Source organism: Panthera onca, chromosome A2, assembly GCF_046562875.1.
Source record: "Panthera onca isolate mPanOnc1 chromosome A2, mPanOnc1 haplotype 2, whole genome shotgun sequence".
In the NCBI taxonomy this organism is placed as follows: domain Eukaryota; kingdom Metazoa; phylum Chordata; class Mammalia; order Carnivora; family Felidae; genus Panthera; species Panthera onca.
In genome coordinates, this window is record NC_138340.1 from 105,157,215 (window position 1) to 105,177,982 (window position 20,768).

At 34.3% G+C, this 20,768-nt stretch overlaps 1 long non-coding RNA gene across 4 annotated transcripts in view; it reads right to left on the reverse strand.

Moving 5' to 3' along the window:
- Positions 1 to 8,258: 8,258 nt before the first annotated feature.
- The window catches only part of LOC132679222 (uncharacterized), a 96,719-nt gene continuing 84,209 nt past the window's right edge, over positions 8,259 to 20,768 (reverse strand). The window contains exons 4-6 of one of the 4 annotated variants that reach the window (XR_013553581.2): positions 13,651 to 13,741; positions 9,883 to 10,004; positions 8,259 to 8,667 (exon numbers count right to left, since the gene is read on the reverse strand). This is a non-coding gene — a long non-coding RNA (uncharacterized LOC132679222). Of the gene's footprint in view, positions 8,668 to 9,882; positions 10,008 to 13,650; positions 13,742 to 20,768 lie in introns of all 4 variants that reach the window. The other 3 variants (XR_009610018.2, XR_009610017.3, XR_009610016.2) reach the window with 3 other exon arrangements.

The following is a 20,768-nucleotide window of genomic DNA, read 5'->3' on the forward strand; positions in this document are numbered from 1 at the left end:
AAGTGGGAAAGTGGAGGGATAGCCTAAAACTGGAGATAATTTCCATTAAATAATTGATCTAATTCATTTTAACAAAGTACAGTGTAATGCGGTATAAATGTTTACTGTAGAGTCTAAAATGTCATCTGTCTGCAAATTTAAGCGGAAGCAAGTTACAAACAAGGTGATAAACCTATAATCTCAATTAAACCGCACACATCATCTTCTCAAGCTCAGAAGCTCACCCACATTATCATCTGAATAGTCTCTAAACATGTCAGATCAAGGAAGCCTAGAGTTTCTGCAGTGAGAATCTTAGTCTTCTTTGTATTTGAAGGAAGAGAGAAGATTTTACAAAATGAGTGTCAAGTATAGAAAACCACTGAAGCAGCTCATATCATGAACTGCTCTGCTGCTTACAAAACAAATTGGGCACCAATAGGTTAGGACACTTTTTGGCTGTATTTTTTTAAGTTATTTATTTATTTTGAGAGAGAGAGCAAGGGGGCAGACAGAGAGGGAGGAGAGATCCCAAGCAGGCTCTGCAATGTCAGCACAGAGCCCAAGGTGGGGCTTGAGCTCATGAAATGTGAGATCATGACCTGAGCCCAAACCAAGAGTTGGACACTTAAACCGACTGAGCCACCCAGGTGCCCGTGTTGGCTGGATTTCTAATGTAAAATAACTTGATTAAATCAAGCTTATTTGAAGAGCTATAAAATTGATGCTTACATATTCTAGCTATCTTTTCCTAAAATTACTCATCTTGCTACTGTGTTCCAAGGGTCCGTAAGGATCTCATGGAAGCATGGCCATGAGTGGTGTGAAAAAGACTTGTCTCCAGTCTCCTCTGCCTACAATTCTATGAGAATCATAACTGATTTCTCAGAGTACACACAGTATATGACGTCAGTCCAGTACAGCCACAGACTACACCAACTTCTCAGCAGGAATGAGCTAATATACACAAACCCGTGATCCTACCTCCAATTCTGCTTTCAATACCACCTCTCAAATAGCGAAGGAATATTCACCTGAACACCTTCTTTGCTTGGTACTGATATCTTGTTTTCCTTAACCTTTGCTGTCACCTTAAGATGCTGAATGGCACCACTGTACAGCCTCACCCCAAACCCAAACAATGGCCAGAATTCTTCCACAGTGGGCAGATCACCTGGACCAGGACACCGCTGGTGGCAGCTAGACTTATCATGTTGCTGAACCTGGGTGAAGCATAAGGCTCTATCATTTAGCCACAATTTCCATATCCATAACTTTACCGGGCCATTCAGATAATATGCAGATAATTACTGCAAGACTTAGCTCTGTAACTGTATTCATATTTCTGCCCCCATCAAGGCTGGATATTTACTTCCTCCTTTTTTCACCCAGCCTGAGATGCTAAGGCCTCAGTATATATTACTATTAAGCCTGCATTCACTAGCACGTGATTAAGTCCTGATTAAGTCCTGAACTCACTGGGAAGGTAATGCATTATCTGTTACTAAACATCTAAATGCCCTAACTCTTGCTGGGAAATAAACTGTCATATCATGTAAGCACAGATTCATTGAAAAGAGTTGCCCCTGTTGATCTCCTGGCACATTTCCTTTTAAAAGCAATTTTTAAAAACATTTATTCTCCCCTATTGAAATTCATAGATTATTTAAAAAAAAAAAAAGTATCGTAGAGAAGAGTTTTTACTCCCAGGGAAAGAAGCATCCTTTATAAAACACATTTAGGTACTGATAGAATATAACAGGAGAATTGGGTTCATTTGGGTTGATGATTATTGTCATACTTTTCTAAAACTTTGTTTATGCCATCCCCATGGGTTTTTCTAAATTGAACTGGTTGGTTGAAGTAAGTTCTAATACTATCAGACTAAATTAGAAATAAGAAGAGCTCATGGGCAAAAGAAACGGCAGAAATGGAAGAGAAACAAGAAACAATGTCATAACGAAAAATAAAATTCTTCTAACAACTTTCTCCTAAACTCTCTAAAATCTTAAAAATAAGATTGCCTAGGGTCAGAGGACCTGCAGATACTCAAAAGTGTGATATTTCTTTATTTTATGGATTCAGGAAGTCATAGGAGAAAAGCAGCCCTGAAAAAAAAACAGAGCAACTTTATTTGCTTCCCTTCCTTGCTCTACTTCTATAGTCCTCTGAAGACTAATAATGCAAAATGCTTTCACCTCCCCGTCTGCTTTGCTTCAAGAACTATGACACTAAAGGGTAAGTGTGTATATAAATTAATGCTATAGAACATCAATTTCTATTTACAAATTTCACTAAACTTTGACAATTATTTCAGTAATGTGCTGAAGACAGAAAAAAGATCTTAAGCAACTTCACCTGAGTGGAGACACAGAATTAAGTCCAGTGCTATAAAATAAACATAGTTTTGATATTATAACCTAATTATTTCTCCATAATAGCTACTTACATATATACCTAAGTGTCCATTTAGTAATAAAAATAGAAATAAAGGAAAAATCAAGTATTTTTTTATATTTATTTATTTTGGGGAGACAGAGAGCATGCAGGGGAAAGGCAGAGAGAGAGGGAGAAAGGGAGGCAAAGAATCCAAAGCAGGCTCCAGGCTCCGAGCTGTCAGCACAGAGCCCGACGCAGGGCTTGAACCCACGAAGTGTGGAATCATGACCTGAGCCGAAGTCGGACGCAATTGACTGAGCCACCCAGGCACTCTGAAAATCAAGTGTCTTGATTAGAAAGTGCTGAAAAATTTTCTTCCAAATGTAATTACTAAAGGAAAAATTAAAAAGTGTGTGTGTTCAGTAGTAATGGTGGTGGTAGCAGTACTGATAACCCAGTGATGTAGATTTCATATCCGGAACAGAACCTGGTGAGATAAAACCTTAGAACTAAGTACCAATCTTATATGTCGAGCCTTACTAATAAGGATAATCGTTAACTGATATTTATTCCCACTCTGTGTCATACACTGTGCTACGCATTAAAATTATAGAACTTCATTAAACCCTCATGCAATCCATATGGTAACACTGGAAGGGAAAAGTTAAGAGCCATATCTGTGGCTTTATCTTTAGGGGTGCCTGAGAATGTGACCCTTGGGCAAGTCTCCTAGTAATAGAGTTCACAAAATTAATACAAAAATAGGACACCAGATAGAAGGTGAGAATCCAGCCAAGAACTATGTATCAAACGAAGTACTTGTTTTATTGTCCAGAGCAAATAATGAATAATCTATATTGATAAAAAGCAACTTTTTTGAAGATTGGGGTCAATTATGAGCACCTGAGGCAACTGCTTGCCTAATTAGGAAAAAAGCGAAAGGGATTGCAGTGCTGATTACTCCCCTAAACCTAGGTTGTCTAGCATCTTATCTCATGATTACATTGTCCCAAGTATGGAATGACTGGCATATCATGCAGAATGCAGAATGCAGAATACATGGTCTATGCTATGGTGTTGCTTTGTGTGCTGTGCTATTTCCTTCCTCTCCCTTCCTTAAATCCAAAGGAAAAAAATATTGGTGCTGGTTAAAAGATATTTGTCTCGTGAACTTGATGGTCAATCCAAAACCATAAGCCATTACTGCTGGCATAACAGAAAGGGTTTACTATCTGTATTTTACAGAAAAGAAAATGTAAGCTTAGAGATTAAGTTACAATAAGTAGGCAAACCAGTACTAGAATTGTCTGACATAAAAGAAATATCTTTTAAATAATACCAGATACTTTGTCCATATTGCTTCCTGCCATCTTACCAGTCCTGTTATGAAGCTATTATTGCTTACTAATGACTTCATCATATAACTGTATTTTCATAGTTGATATGTAATCTAATTATATTCCTGATGGATAAAACTCATCACTGTACTGCCAGAAATCTCTCTGATATCAAGCGTATCTACCCCTTGGCTCTCTCTGATTTATTTCCTTTCACTATTCAAGTTATCACTATGGTCTTATATTTTCCTTTAATTTCTCCCCAGGAACATAAGTAACAATTTTTTAAACCTATTTAAATATACACCTGTAATTATTTTGCTGATTTTTTCCAAAATGCACCAAAATATCAGTTTATTATTTTTAAGTTTCTTATTAGATGTTGGCATTATTTTCCCCAATACTCTTTATGTGGCTCTTCTCATCCATGTTATCATAAACTACAACTACCTTAAGGGTAGGGACTGTGTCTGTCAACATGTTCCTCTGTGTATCCAGATATCATAATTGTTGGACAGTAATAAATATTATAATAAAAGATAATTAATGCACATGTCTGGTATGTACAGCTTTTTATGTAAATAAATAGACATTTACTAAACTCAACTTGAATGATCATTTTTATAGAATGCCAAAACAAAAAGCTGAAATTTATGAACCTGGATTTATATTAGAGGGTACATGAAAGAGAAATTTCATCTGAGTTGCAATTTTGTATTAGCCCTAGGTATAGAAACCTTTATTTCCTTTTTGCCATTACTTTTAAGAAAGGAATAAATTTTACTACAAAACCTACACAAGCGTATTCATGAGAAGAAAAAGAGTTGGTTTATCTTCCAACCTAATCTTAAAAACTGAATGATCTGGCTCTGCTTTTATAAGGTCATATAAGAAAACCACTTTTCATTTTTTTGTGGTCCCAATTTAGAAGTGCTGTCTACATTGTACTGCATTAACCTTTTAGAGTTCTTCTATTCTACGAATTCCGGAAGCACAACTATCCCTTGAACATCTCAATGGATCACATCTGGTTTCTATAGGATACATAAGCATGTTGTCAATGATGACAGGATATCTTCTGGAAATACTTAACACAGAAAATTTTCAAAGGATATATATTCTGGATAACAAAGATTTGCTCTTAACAAAAATTACTATTTTTATTCTAAAAATATAAGGCAATACAGACTCACTAATGTTATATATTATACCCACTAGCTTAACCAATAATTCTATTCACTAAAAATTCTATTGCCTTTCCCTAGTTTATTGCATTGTTGTTCTGTTTATATACTGAACTGAATATATATCTCTTATAAGTATAATTAAAAATATATTTATATATGATAATATATATAAAATAAAAATAAATATTATATACCAAAGTCCAAGTGACTTACAAACAAAAAAAAAAAATATTTCCCATAGTTCTGGAGGCTGTGAAGTCCAAGATCAAGATGCCAGAAGATCTGGTGTCTAGTGAGATCCTACTTCCTACACAGAAACTCATATTCTTGCTGGGTCCTCATATAGTACAATGGGCCAGGAATTTTCTGAAGGCACTTATCTAATTCATGAGGGTTCTACCCTCGTGACTTAATTACCTTCCCAAAACCCCACACTCAAATACCATCACACTGGGGATTAGGTTTCAGCATATGAATTTGAGAGAGACACAAACATTCAGTCTGTAGCAATAAATTATTGAAAGTATAATTATGTTTTAAAGTGTTAAAGTTTTCATACATTGTCAACATGATCTTCTTACACACCTTATAAGGAATCTATTATAATTCCAGTTGGAGAGAAGTTAGTGAATAGCAGGACATAGATTTGAACCCAAGTCTATGTAATTTTAGAGCTTATTATACTTTATTTACAATGTGTGATTTTTAAATTGTTATTAGAAAAGTAATTTATTGTAAAAATATTAATGTAAATGAAACTATCACACAGAGATAACACCTGTTTATATTTATGTAACTCCTGTTTATATTCAATGAATATAAACTCTTGCAGTTATATTTATATATATAAACATGTATTGACATAATATATTATTATTACAACCAATATTGACACATCTATTTATATATATTCATAGGGAGATGTGTTATCATCACATATATTTTTTATATATCCAATTTTTTGTATATCCAATATTATCTCCTACTTTTCAATTTATAAGTTAGTGAGCTTTTTCATATATCATTAAATATTATTCTCACATCACTTTTATTTATTTTCCTTTCAATATATGAAATTTATTGTCAAATTGGTTTCCATACAACACCCAGTGCTCATCCCAAAACTCATCACTTTTAATGGTTGTGTAATACTCCCTTATAATAATTTACAATGTAATATTGTTATTAACTTACAATTGGGGTTGTCAAGTATTTCAATCATCCAACAACATGAAATTGGCTAAATAAATTGTTTTTGGTATTTGCTGTGTTCATGGCTTTCCTTTCCCTACTATCAACCTTCATTCATTACTCAATTCTGAGAAATCTGAATTTTGTTCTCTTCTACTCATTGGAAACTGCTTTTGCCAAAACAACTTGGTAACTTTTTGTTATCAAACCTAATAACTATGTGTCATGGTTCTTAACTGACTGATCTGCAAGGGTGGCACTGTAGACAATGTCATTCCTCTTCCTTATACGGATTCATTTAAGCCATATGCAGTTGTTTTCACCTAGTGATTTCTCCATCAGATCTTCCAGATCTCAGCTTAAGTCACCTTCCCAAGAAGGCCCTCCAATAACATCCTCTCTAAATAAGTCTCCTGCTGTTCTACATCCTGAACACTGTTCATTCACAGACACAGCACTATTTGTTAAAAAAAAAAAAAAAAAAGATTAATTTTTTGGGTGGGGTCTTTGGGGTTTTCTGTATACAGTATCATGTAATCTGCAAATAAAGTTTGACGTCTTTCTTGCCAGTTTGTATACCTTTTATTTCTTTATGTTGTCTGATTGCTGTGGCTAGGACTTCCAACACTGTGTTGAATAACAGTGGCGAGAATGGACATCCCTGTCTTATTCCTGACCATTGTTTATTCAATAGATGGAAAACACCAAACTGCAAGAAAACTTTCTATTTTATTTAGCAATGTAAATCTATCGCACATCATAGTTCCTTGCCCTGGGTACTGTGCTGAATAGTGAATGAAACCTTCCTTCCCCCCATTCCTCCTGGGAGAGAAGGACTTTCGTTGTAAATTTATCACTGAAGGGCATACGAGCCCTGTGACTCAAAGTAATGCTGTAAACTTTGTATAATTCATCAAAAAAAAAAATATTTTAAGGTGGCAACATCAAAAGGAAATGAATGTGAAAAGAATATACTCATGAAGTCGCTGTTGATAAAAACCATTAAAACTCCTTGTCACTAACTGTGGGATCATAAGCTATTTAGTCAGCTTGCCTCAAGACAGATTTTGATCAGTTATTATAGATTTCTCACCTAGATTAATAGTTTGAGACTCTTCTTTAAAAAAATAAAATTATGCTAAGGAAATGTCATAAATTCACACGTTCTTTGTTTTCACCTTTAAAAGTAGATGATTCTATGATTCTATGATTCTCAAAATTCAGTTATATGTCTCAAAAAGGACAATTGCTATTATAACACTTTCCCTCTTGAAGATTAATTACCTTCCTCTAGCTTTGCTTCTTCAGTGAAGAATTTCTGGTACCAGACATTAACCAGAGATTCCATTGTCAGCGTTTTTAAAGTTTGAACTTAATTATATAGAATTTTTTTACATATTTCTTTTAAGCTATCACGTTTCAAGGTATTGAATGTTTCTATGAATCCTTGCATATTTAAGTGTACTTCTGTAAGTTCAAGTTTCAGTCTTCTGATGAAAAGAGAGATAGATATAGATATATAGATATAGATATAGATATAGATATAGATATAGATATAGATAGATATGCTTGATTTTTCAATCAAATCTTAAAGAATTTATTGAAGCTCATTTCTTGGCTTAAAAATATTTTAAACTACAACTTTTCAATGTTGAATAGCTCCCACATTAAATTCAAAAAAAAAAAAAAAAATGCTGCTCTGTGCAACCCAACATGCATCCAGTTCCTCTCCAGATCTCTAGCTTCTCCAATCCATACTGCCAGTGGTATAGATTGTACTCCCAACACAAACCAGCTTCTTTATCAAGCTCATCACCCAGCAGTACCGCACAACCTAGAAGCTGTCCCAGAACATGTTTACTAAATCAAGGTGCTTTTTTTGTCTTTTCATAGAGTCATCATGTTCTTTTCAAAGATAATAATAGACTCCTAAAATCACTAAAATTCCTGAGATATTTGTATTAAATCACACATTGATAGTCTTAATCTTAAACTAACGTTGTCATGCATGGGTTTCTTTAGGAAGATAAGTAGATTGCAGCTGCAATAGGTTTTTTCATTATTTTTTCTGGGAATACACAACCATTTACATCGTCGGAAATCTATTTAGTTAGTAACAGTATCACTTGTAAAAAAAAAAATCTTGTTAATCAATAAATAAGGGGAAATAGTTAGTCCATGATTACAGCTCTGTGAAGAGTCATTATATCCTGACAAGGGACCAATACATATTCAGCATCAGAAATCACATCCTCAAAGAATGAGGTTTCGTGGTGGTTACTGAAGAATTACAAGTCACGGTACTCGTTAAGATTTTGACAATCTTTATTTGTCAATCTGTATTGACAAATTGTATTTGTCAGATTGTACAATTGTCAATCTGTATTTGTATAAATATATCAAACCAAACAGATTAAATCCAGCTTGCCCACCTAGTTTCCAGTGAAGTATTGTCTTCCTTTTGCTGCTTCCTCACCCAGTCAATCATATATCTTGAACATCATTTTACTTGTTGTACACACATTTGCTTGTCTATTCTTCTAAATGGTAAGCTTCTTGAGGGTAGGAGCCATTTATTTATTTTATAAGCAAAGCTGAAGGTCAAAAAGCATAGTAATTACTAAGAATCCTATATTTCTATAGGCTTTAATTTCACTCACTCCATCTAAGTTTGAGCACATTTTGCTTTGCCACAAATTTCAATCTTTTTATATCCACCAAAACTCATGTATAAATTTGATGTACTTTTCAACAATAGACATAAAATGGTAAAGCAAATCTCTCTTCACATCTATTGGTTTAATATTTGCCCCTCCCTCTCCTTTATTAAAATGAGAGCAACCTCATGATGAGTAGGTAAGGGGAAATAAAGACACCAAAAGTAAGCTGAAGTCATTTTTAACAAACTCCCTATAGATTTGGACAAAGGTTTCACTGCATCCTATCAGGCAATATAATTCATCACAAATTAATGTTTGCATTTAAATGTTTTTATCTTGTCATGTAAAAGCAGTTATAATTATAGATTAGACTCTTATTATTACTTTTATAATGAAAGCTTCCAAAAGAGAATTTGTCAAACAGTAAGAGTTGGCATCATAGTTGATTTACTGTAACACATGTTTTTATTCACTTGTATATTATGTAGATTTTTATACTATCTTTAAGCAAGTTTTCCATAAAAAGGTAACAAAGGTAATTTGAATATCTATAATTTAACACCTTAGGTTATTTAATATACATGGAATTTGAAAATGGCTAATAGCGTGATATAATTTCTTTTAGAGTAGTTTAGTACTTCATATGTTCTAATTCCAACTGTGACTAATCAGTACCTTGCAAAAGATATGAACACTATAATTGTTACAGTAAAGGAGACTTTAAAATGAATAGTAAAGTAAAAATAATATTTCTTAGTCATTTAAAAGTAGCTTCCTTTTTTTTATACTCATTTCCTAACATCCAATAGTCATTGCATCTCTATTTTTGTTTAACATCGGGAATCATTTCAAAGAATAAAATTTTCTATTTTTATAAATCAAAGAAGTTAGATAATATCACACATCAAATTCTCTTTATCCTTAGAATGAGGAGGAAATAAAAGGCAACAGAAGGAATATTTATTGAGCATCTCCTCTTTAAAAGACATTCCACTCTAAGTATAAATAACAGATTTTCATTCTCTTGCTTGAATCATTCCCACTCAGTGTTCTATAACATATCTGAGATGGCTATGCCCTCTAAATTTTTCCTGCTTGGTGGCCTCATCCTACTTGATTACCCCCTCCGTCTAGCTCAGATTCCATTACCTATTATTTCAAATAATCTCATCAGTATCTTTCCTTGCAGTCCTTGGCTTTTCCTCCCATACCTCTGCCAAAATCCCAACAGGTATCTATCATCCTTGAGTTTGCTTCTAGGTTACTGAGATCTGCTAGAAAAAAAATAACCAACAATAGGAGACAGATTAGAATTTACCAACTCCATTGATTTTAATAATGCCTAACCAATTTCTGAAGGTATAACAAGTAAAAAAAAAAGGGGGGGGGGGTGGAGTAGAGAAAAAAAGAAAACTAAGCTGCTACTTAATATATTTAGCTCTATGGAGGTTATCAGATTGCTAAATGTTGAGGGCAAAATTTAATTTTATCATGAAAAGCTGATGCGCTTACTGGAGCTGTAGAAATCAATCTATCAAGTGGCAAGATAATGATAGCACAGATAGACTCTATGATGACTCACTCTGTTTGAAATGATAACCATTTGCAGAGACTACTCTTAAGCAACCCTCAATTTATTTTATTGGTATAAATTGAATGTGCTTTTCCCCTATGAACCTAATCTGCCAAAAACTAAACCTACAATTTCTCTCACTGTTTTCTTATTTAACCCAATGGCACTTAATGTCATCAGTCTGACCCTACACATATGTTATATGGTTGAATGTAGGACTCCGCCAATTTTTTTCTCATTAACCACTTAGTGTTTCATTCACCCTAGCCTTATCTGTGAAGCAGTGATAAGATTTAGCTCATCTGTCAGATCCTTGTGCAATAATTCTTTCCTACTTTTACGTTAGAAAACTGGAGTTTTAAAAATTTATCCCTTCATGATTATAATGAATTCTTAAGTTCTTTCAACAGTTGTGTCTAAATCGCAACTTCTAAGTACATGTTTTTATCATTTAGAATGATTATTTGTTTGAAATATACGGTTAAAGAATATTATTCTGTTTTCAATACATATTTTTTTATTTTTAAACAATTTTTAATGTTTATTTGTGTGTGTGTGTGTGTGTGTGTGTGTGTGTGTGTGTGTAACAGAGAGAGAGAGAGAGAGAGAGACAGACAGACAGACAGACAGAGGGCATGAGCAGGGGAGGGGCAGAGAGAGAAGGAGACACAGAATTTGAAGCAGGTTCCAGGCTCTGAGCTGTCAGCACAGAGCCCGATGTGGGACTCAAACTCACCAACTGTGAGATCATGACCTGAGCCAAAGACGGACACTTAACTGACTGAGCCACCCAGGCACCCCTCAATACATATTTTAAAATTTATTTAGTATGTAGACAACCAAGTAGAAAATAAAAGGATGTATTTTTATTAGAAAAGAACAAATGACTAGGATGAAAATTGGTCTTCTCCCTGTCATACCCATACCCATTGAATGCTTATGGGAAAAACATAAAGAGCCTGGATTGATGATTGACTTTTCTTTCTCATAACTTAAAAAAAAAATAGACATTTATTTCTATGTATCTAATTTAGAAATTTATTTCTATATATCTAATTGTCAAAGTCGAGGTTTAAATGCTTAAATTAATACCTTTTCCATACCTCATTCATCTTGATCATTTTCCTCTTAACCACATGTCCATTCTTTTCATTCTCTCCCCTTTTAGTTCAAGTTATATTTTTATATCCTTTCCCCACTCCTCTCTCTCCCTTTTTCTCTTGTCAGCCACCACCTCTCCCTCTCTCTGTCTCTCTTTCATTCTCTCTCTACACGCCCCCCCCCCCACACACACACCTCTACCCGCCCTCTAACAACACCTTAGTCCACCCACAAATATTTTTACCATCAGTCATCTCTTTTCCACGTCAACTACCACAAACAGGGTTTGGATGTTCAGTAACTCTTGAGTAGCAAAGTGTAATAACCATTAACTAATTTCCTTCTCTAATCTAGTTATCTTTAGCTTCTGGAGAGTTTCAGATTCCTCTCAAAATATGATAGCTTTATATCCTCTTGCCTGTAAAATCCCATACACATAAAATTCACCATGTAGTTTCTGATGAATAGCAGTTACAGAAGCCAGACCACAGGTATTGGTTTAAAATTATGCTCTTGCTTCCCCCACTTCCAATCTAGCCCTACCCCACTGCCACTTTAATTCTCCTGATGTGTTGACAAATCACATTAATTTCCTCAAAAAACTTGTTATACCTCACTATTTGTTGATTCTTAATCTAAATCTTTATTCTGGACTCAAAATTCTATAAGGTACAGCTTTACTTCCAGTAAGACTCACCATTCTTGTATTCTGTGAAGCCTACAGTCTAGCTCAAATTAATATGCACCAAATGTGTTCCCTATTGTCCTTCCTTTACTGATTTTCTCTGCCTAAATGCTCTCTACACCAATTAAAATATACCACTTACTAGGTTCCAAAGAAATTCTGAATTCATTTGGGTATAGCATGGACATTAGGGGTTTTAAAGCTTTCCATGGGTCTCTAATGTGTAATTAATTTTGAAAAACACTGATGCAGATAATCTAATACCCTCAGTTCTTTCTCCATTCTAATAATTTTAGAAGACACAAAACTAGATGAAGATATTTATAATATATTGATCTGGCAAAGTACTCAAATTCATAATATATGAAAAATCCCCCAAATTAATGGGGAAGTGGCAGGAAAATTTTAAAATATGCAAAAGATTTGAACAAGCATTTCATTTATGAGAATACATTTATTTAAGTGATCATTGATAAAATCAAGGTGTAGTCAAAATCATGAGTCATAGGGGCACAAATACAAAGTACAATAAGATACTACTACACATTTAATATTGGATAAATAGTTTGACCACACAAAGTGGTGGTGGGCTGATATAGAACCGGAATTCTCTTTTACTACTCATACACGTGTAAAACCATTTTAGAAAACTATCTGGCAGTGTCTATTAAAGCTGGACAGAGCTGAATATATATACATCCTTATGATGTTAGCAATTCTACCCTTATGCATCACCCCCAAAATGATATTCATGCACACAAGACAGGTAAATACAGAATTATTCAAAACAGCCAAAAAGCGGTAAACATATCAAATTTCATTGTACATATGTGCAACAACATGGACAAGTCGCAGACATAATGCTGAGTGACAGAAGCCAGAGAAAAGAATGCACTCTGGGTGGTCTTATTTATATAAATTTAAACTGGCCAAATTAAACCATGGAAGTGGAAGCCAGCAGAGTAGTGACTTTGGGACAGAGAGAGAGAGGTAATGCCTGAGAGGAACATAAGAAAATTTTCTGGAATATGAGGTAGTTCTATAACTTGATTTGAATAATGGCTACATAAGGTTCACTTTCTAAACAGTTCATTGAGCTATACATTTAACTAGATGTATGTTATACAATATACTTCAATTTGACATTTTTAAAAGGGAAAGATCTATATGTATTTACATGTCATGAAGGTAGAACTTTAAGATGTATTACTAATGAAGAAAGAGCACATTTTTGCATAAAAAAGGGACTATCATTTGGAAAATCATGGGTCATACTAAAGTAGTGAACAATTAAAAATATTCAACAGTGATACATATAGAGCTCACATTTCATTTGCTACTAATGACACCCATGCCACATTGATTCTGGCATAATGAATAATGGAAACCACAGACATGAGTTGCTCAGGCAGGACCTGAAATAAGACAATGTAAACCCTTTCTACAGAGTAAAGATACATAAGTATTGCCCATCCTCCCAAAGTTAAAGGTAGTAGTAGCCTGTAATAAATGACTTCCTCTCATACATGAGATTTCACTTTGAGGGCAACATACTTACCTAATGAACTACCTAATATCCAGGAAGTAATTTTTTTTTCTCAAAACAGCATCTGAATCTTCCAAATAATTTTACATTTCTTTTTCACTTTCTAGAAAGTATGAATGCACCACTATTAAGAGGAAAAATCTGACTCTACTAGTTACACAAGTTATTCAGTATTTTTCAAATAGAGACAAAGCTAGATTAGATCACCAAACATCATTTATGTTAAAATAAAGTTTAAATATTGATTAGATAGCAAATGCTATAGTTACTATGAATTAAAATGACCAATTCTATGTAAGTTACTAAGAGAAATTAATATTGCCTATTAACAATTTATTGTGACATATTTAAAAACTATACTTTCACTCACCAGCAAGCTATTCTCTTTTGTAGACAATCTATATTAAGGCACATTGGATATCAGATATCCTATTATTTATATACTTTCATAAAATACTTGTTAGCTCTTTATATTTTAGCAACAAAGAGAAATACAAAATCTACTTTTACTCCCCACCTCCCTCTTTCTTTCTAATAACATGCTTTTAACTGCCAGAAGAAACCTGGCCAAAATATCATCATATAATTCATACATTAAGGTGCAAAAAATTCCAAAATCCTCAGGCTTATGTACAACATTCATATTTTTAGCACCTAAAACTATATTGTTTAATTGTGAACTATAATAATTTTTGTAGCTGAAAGTAGATATTTTCAAAATTAATAAAAATTAAAATATGTAAGTATCTTTCTACTAACTATATTAGAATGCATTTAAAATAGCCATAAAGTACATCCAATTGGCTAATATTATATTTAATGGCAAAAAGGCATTCATGTTTAGAATTTTACATTTCCACTAAAAAAATTTTTTAATGAAAAGATTGGATATATCTTAAAATCAATTTAAGTGGCCGATGACCTTAAGGACATCTCACCAAAAATGGTAAACAGATGCTAAATAAGCATCTGTGAAAAAATGCTCCATATGTCATCAGGGAAATGCAAATTAAAACAACAATGAAATACAACTACAAATCTCTTAGAATGGTTAAAATTCAAAACACTGATAACACCAAATGCTGGAGAGCATGTGGCGTAACAACAACACTCATACATTGCTGGTGGGAATGCAAAGCAGTACCCTTTGAAAGACAGCTTGGCAGTTTCTTACAAAACAAAACATATTCATAGCATATGATCCAACCATCATGCTTCTTGGTATTTACCCCAAAGAGCTGGAAACTTCTTTCCACACAAAAATCCACATACGGATGCTTATAACAGCTTTGTTCATAATTGCCAAAAGTTGGCTGCAACCAAAATGTCCTTCAGGAGCTGAATGGATAAATAAACTGTGGTACAGACAATGGAATATAATTCAGTGCTAAAAAGAAATGACCTATCAAGCCGTGAAAAGACATAGAGGAAACTTAAATGTTTATTACTAAGTAAAATATGCCAATCTGAAAAGGCTGCCTACTGTATAATTCCAACTGTGCCACATTCTGAAAAGGCAAAACTACAGAGACAAGAAGATCAATGGTTGCTAGGGGTTGGGGTCAGAGTGATGAATATGATTTTTAGGGAGTGAAAATACTCTTATGCACACATGTTACTATACGTTTGTATTATGTAAATAAACACATTTGTATATTTGTAGCAAGTACAATACCAAGATTGAACCTCAATGTAAAGTATGAACTGTAGGTGATGATGTGTCAGTGTAGGTTCCTTAATTGTAACAAATGTACTGCTCTGGGTGGGGGTGATGTTGATAATGGGGGAGGCTGTACATTTGTGGGAACAAGCGGTATATGGGAAATTTCTGTACCTTCCTCTCAATTTTGGTGTGTATCTAAAAATCCTCTTAAGGTCTTAAAGCAATCAATTTATGCTGGAAAAATGCCTCTACATTTCACTTTTCCAAAGCATTTCAACAAATACTTGCTATGAAAGACATGTGTTTCATTGACTTTTGTGTGTGTGTGTGTGTGTGTGTGTGCTGACATGCTTTGATTCCTGTCACATATTCTTTTATGTGTGTTGTCATGCTTTGATTCCTGTCACATTTTCTTTCATGTATCTTCTGTAGATATTTTCTTTATGGTTACCATGGGGCTTATATAAAATATCTTATAGCTATAACAATCTATTTTAACCTGATAACAACTTCAAACATATATAAAAATTACTCATTATACATACCCCACTGCCACTTTGTAATATTGATGTCACAAATCACATATTTATATATGGTGTATCTATTAACATAATTTTGCACCTATAGTTATTTTTATGCTTTTGCCTTTTATTATTTTTTTACTTTTTGATATTTATTTTTGAGAGAGAGAGAGAGAGAGAGAGAGAGAGAGAGAGAGTATGAGTGAGGGAGGAGCAGAGAGAGAAGGAGACAGAGGATTTGAAGCAGGCTCTGAGCTGACAGCAGACAGCCCCATGCAGGACTCATTCTCACAAACCATGAGATCATGACCTGACCCAAAGTCGGACACTTAACCGAATGAGCCACCCAGGCACCCTATATGCTTTTGTCTTTTAAATTTTATCCAAAAACAAAAGTGCTTTAATTACCACCAATACAGTATTGCAGTAATCTGTACTTGCTTATATATTTACCCTTACCAGCAAGCTGTATATTTTCATATGCTCTCTGCATGTTTTCTGTATAGCATCCTTTCATTTCAACTTGTAGGATTCCCTTTATCATTTCTCAAAGGGCATATCTAAAGGTGATGAACTCCCTCAGCTTTTGTTTACCTGGGAAAGTTTTTATTTCTCCTTCATCTTTGAAGGACACTTTTACCAGGTTAGTATTCTTGGTTAGCAGGTTTTCTCCCCCTTTGGGCACTTCGAATATGTCATCCCATTCCCTTCCAGTCTGAAAGGTTTCTACTAAGAAATACACTAATAATCTTATGGGAGCTCCCTTGTACATGACAAGTTGCTTTTCTCTTGCTGATTTCAAGATTTTCTCTTTGTCTTTGACTTTTGACAGCTTAATTACAATGTGTCTTTTGGTGTGGGCCTCTTTGGATCCATAGTGGTTGAATTTCTTTGAGCTTCCTGAACTTAAGTGCTCATTTCCTTCCTTATATTTGAAAAACATTCAGCCATTATTTCCTCACATATTCTCCCCCTCCCCTTCTCTTCTTTCTCAAACTTCCATATGCATGTAGTAGCTGGTTTTGAGTTCCTTAAGTTTTCTTCACTTTTCTGTATTATTATTATTTTTTGCTCCTATGACTTAATAATATCAAATGATCTGTCATTGAGTTCACTGATTTTTTTTTCTTCTGTTTAATCAAATTCAACATTAAATTCCTCTAGTGAATTTTTTAATTCAGTCATTGAATTTGTTTGGTTTTTCTTTATACTTTGTTTCTTTGTTGATATTTTCATTTTGTTCATGTATTTTCTTGACTTTGTTGTTATTCTGTGTTCTTTTGTAGATCATTTACCTCCTTGAAGGCAATTATTTTGAATTGGTTTTTAGGTAATACATCAATCTCAATTTCTTTAGGTTTATTTTGTTCCTTTTATTGGACAATGTTTCTGTTTCATTGTGTCCTTGTGATTTTTTTTCCTCCCAATTTTTGGATTTGAGAAAACGGCACTTCTGTCAGTCCTTATGGCTGGCTTTGGACAGCCCAAGACCTTCGTCAGCTAACCCAGCTACGATTCTGGGGGCCTTTGAAAACGTTTGAAGGGTAGGGATGTGACTTCTCTGGGCTTGAAAATTTCCCAATTAGAGACTTACCGGTTTCTTTTTCAGGAGCTCATAATCTTTTGTTCCCTCTGGTGACTGCACAATACTGCAAGTTCTATAGTGCTGCAACAGCAAGTTCAGCTCCCTTTTGTTCTCAGCAATGCCTAGGCATCCAAAGTATCCTGATTCCCTGTCAGCGATCCAAGTCAGGCCATACAGAAACCAGTTTCTCAGGCAGCCCTCTGTAAATCCAGATGAATGCTTCTCTCTTCTCCCTCCCTCCCAAGAAACCACGAGCTGGGTGCATTTTCCCAATAGCACCCAGTCACATTAGCCTCTGTGCCACTGTAGGTCCTCCAGTGCAAGATTAAGCTATCCCCTTTTTCTCTTACTTTCAGTGACCCCCAAGCAAATTAGGCTGGCTCCAACTATGCCAGCCTGAGCTAGAGTTCTCTCCAATGACGCTGAACTGTGCTGGCTTGAGGGTGAGGCAATTGAGAGTAAAGTTAAATTATTCTTCCCATTCATTTCTATGTAGCTGTTCTCAACTTTTCACCTGCCTGTGTAACTGCAACTTCTGAAGATGTTCCTGGAGTTCCCATAAAGATATTTTGGTCCATATATTGCTAGGTTACTGTCTTTGTAGGAAGACAAGGCCTGGGTCTTCCTGTTCTGCCATCTTGCTCTTATTCTCATTGATCTCTGCTCTGGTCATGATTATTTATTTTCCCACTTATTTTGGTTTTATTTTGCTCTTTTTTTATTATTATTACAGTAGACACTGAACCCATTGATTTGAGATCTTTCTTCTTTCCTTATATGGGCTTTATAGTGCTATAAATTTCCCCCTCACACTGCTTTAGTAGCATTACACAATTCTGATACATCACATTTTCTTTTTCATTCAATTCAAAATACCTTCTAATTTCTCCTTTGATTTTTTTTTTCCTTTGACTCATGTTATTTAAAAGTATATTATTTAATTTCTAAATTTTGGAGGATTTTTCAAGAGAGCAACCTATTAGTGATTTCTAATTTAATTCCACTGTGGTCACTAACATACACTGAATGACTTAGATCCCTTTCAATCTTTTGAGACTCGTTTTATGGCCCAATGCACTCTGTCTTGGTAATGTTTGTTTGTGAGTACATGAAAAGAATGTTTGGTTTTGGGTAGAATGTTTAGTTTTGGGTAGAGAATTTTATAAATGCCAATGACATGAAGTCATTGTGGTTCAAATCTTCTACTACCTTACTAATTTTTCTTTCTCCTGTTCTATCCATTGTTGGGAAGATCTGTTACTATACTTGTGAGTTAGTCTGTTTCTTCTCATGGTTTAAGCAATGCTTACCTTATGTATTTTCAGTCATGGTTATAGGTGCATAAGTTTGTTTTTTTTTTCTTTTGAGAGACAGAAAACTCATGAATGTGAGCAGGGGAGGGGCAGAAGAAGAGAAAGAGAGAAAATCTAAAGCAGGCTCCACACCCAGTGCAAAGTCCCACAGAGGGCTCAATCTCACAAATGTGAGATCATGACCTGAACTGAAATCAAGAGTCGATGCCCACTGAGTCACCCAGGTGCCCCTATACATTCATAAGTATTGATAATTCACCTCTTTATTGGTACAAAATAAATTTATTTATCTCTGGATGAAATTCTTTGCTCTGAAAGTTACTTTGTCTGATATTAATATGATCATTCAGATTTTGTTTTATAAAGTGTTATGATCATATAAATTCTTCCATTCTGTTACTTTTAGGTTACTTATATCTATATACTTGAAATTTGTTTCACACAGGTAACTGTTGTTTCTTACCCAATCTGACAATCTCTACATTTTATTTGAAATTTCTACACCATTTAAATTTATCTGTTATTAATATGTTTAGCTTGAAATCTATTATCTTGTCATTTGTTTCTTATCTGTCCCATCTTTTCTTTGCTTCTATTTTCCTAATACTGCAGTTTTTTAGATCAGCGAATATTTCTATCATTTTATCTCCGTTGTGGACTTTTTAGCTATAACTCTTTGTCATTTTATATGGTTGCCTCAGGATTTAGAGGATAATGTTTAACTTTTCACAATTTTTTAACTAATACCACTACACATAAAGCATAAAAACCTTAAAACAGTATAGTACAGTAAAAAACCTTGGATTGTGTGTAACTTACTGTGTGAGTGTTCTGCAAGATGAGCAGACATTTCTAATATGTAAATCTTAAGTTGATAAACAAGGATGTCTTGCAATATGATGCCAAATTTCACATGATCACAACTGAGCCAATAGTTCTTGAAATTCACTTTGACATACAAGTGCTTTGGAGTGCAAGCATGTTTCTGGATGAATTATGCTTGCAAACCAAGGTTTTACTCTACTTCTATTTTCCAATCTCAATATGTATGCTAATGCCCATTTTAATTTTATATATATCATAAATCTCACTTGACATTATTTTTGTTTAAAGTCTCTTATCTTTAAGAGAGTTACATAATATGAAAAAAAATCTTAAATATTTACTTATCTAGTTACCATTTCCTGTGCCCTTCATGTCTTTTGTGGATTCATATTTCCCCCTGGTATCATTGTCTTTCTGCCTAAAAAAACTCCTTTAACATATCTTGTAGTGTGAGCATACAGTTCACAGATTCTTTCCACTTTGTAACAAAGTTTTTAAATTTTTTTTTTTTTAATTTTTGTTTTTTTTTTTTGAGAGACAGAGTGTGAGCAGGGGAGGAGCTGAGGGGAGGGACACACAGAATCAGAAGCAGGCTCCAGGCCCTGAGCTGTCAGCACAGAGCCTGAGGCGGGGACCGAACTCATGAACTGTGAGATCATGACAGAAGACAGACACTTAACCGACTGAGCCACCCAGGCACCCTTGTAACAAAATTTTTATTTAGCCTTTGTTTGGAAGGAATGTTTGATAGGTACAGAATTCTAGGCTAACCTTTTTCTTTTAGTTCTTTAAAATTTTTTTCCACTGAATTGTTTAGGATATGAAATATACTATTATCCTTGTTTTTGTACTCTGTAATATGTCTCTTAATTCTTTTTATTTTTAACATTTTTTTATTTAACGCTACCACTGAGCAATTTGATTATGATGTGCCTTTGTGTAGTTTTCTTCATCATTCTTACTTAGAGGGCTTATTAAGTTTATTGAATTTGTGTCATCAAACTGGTAAAAAAAATTTTTTTAAGTTCATTTATTTTGAGAGAAACAGAAACAGCATGAGTCGGGGAGGAGCAGAGAGGGACGGAGAGAGAGAGAATCGCAAGCAGGCATGGCACTGCCAGGGCAGAGCCTGAAGCAGGGCATGAACCCACAAAGCCACAAGATCATGACCTGAGCTGAAACCAAGAGGCAGACTCTTAACTAGCTGAGCCACCCAGGAGCCA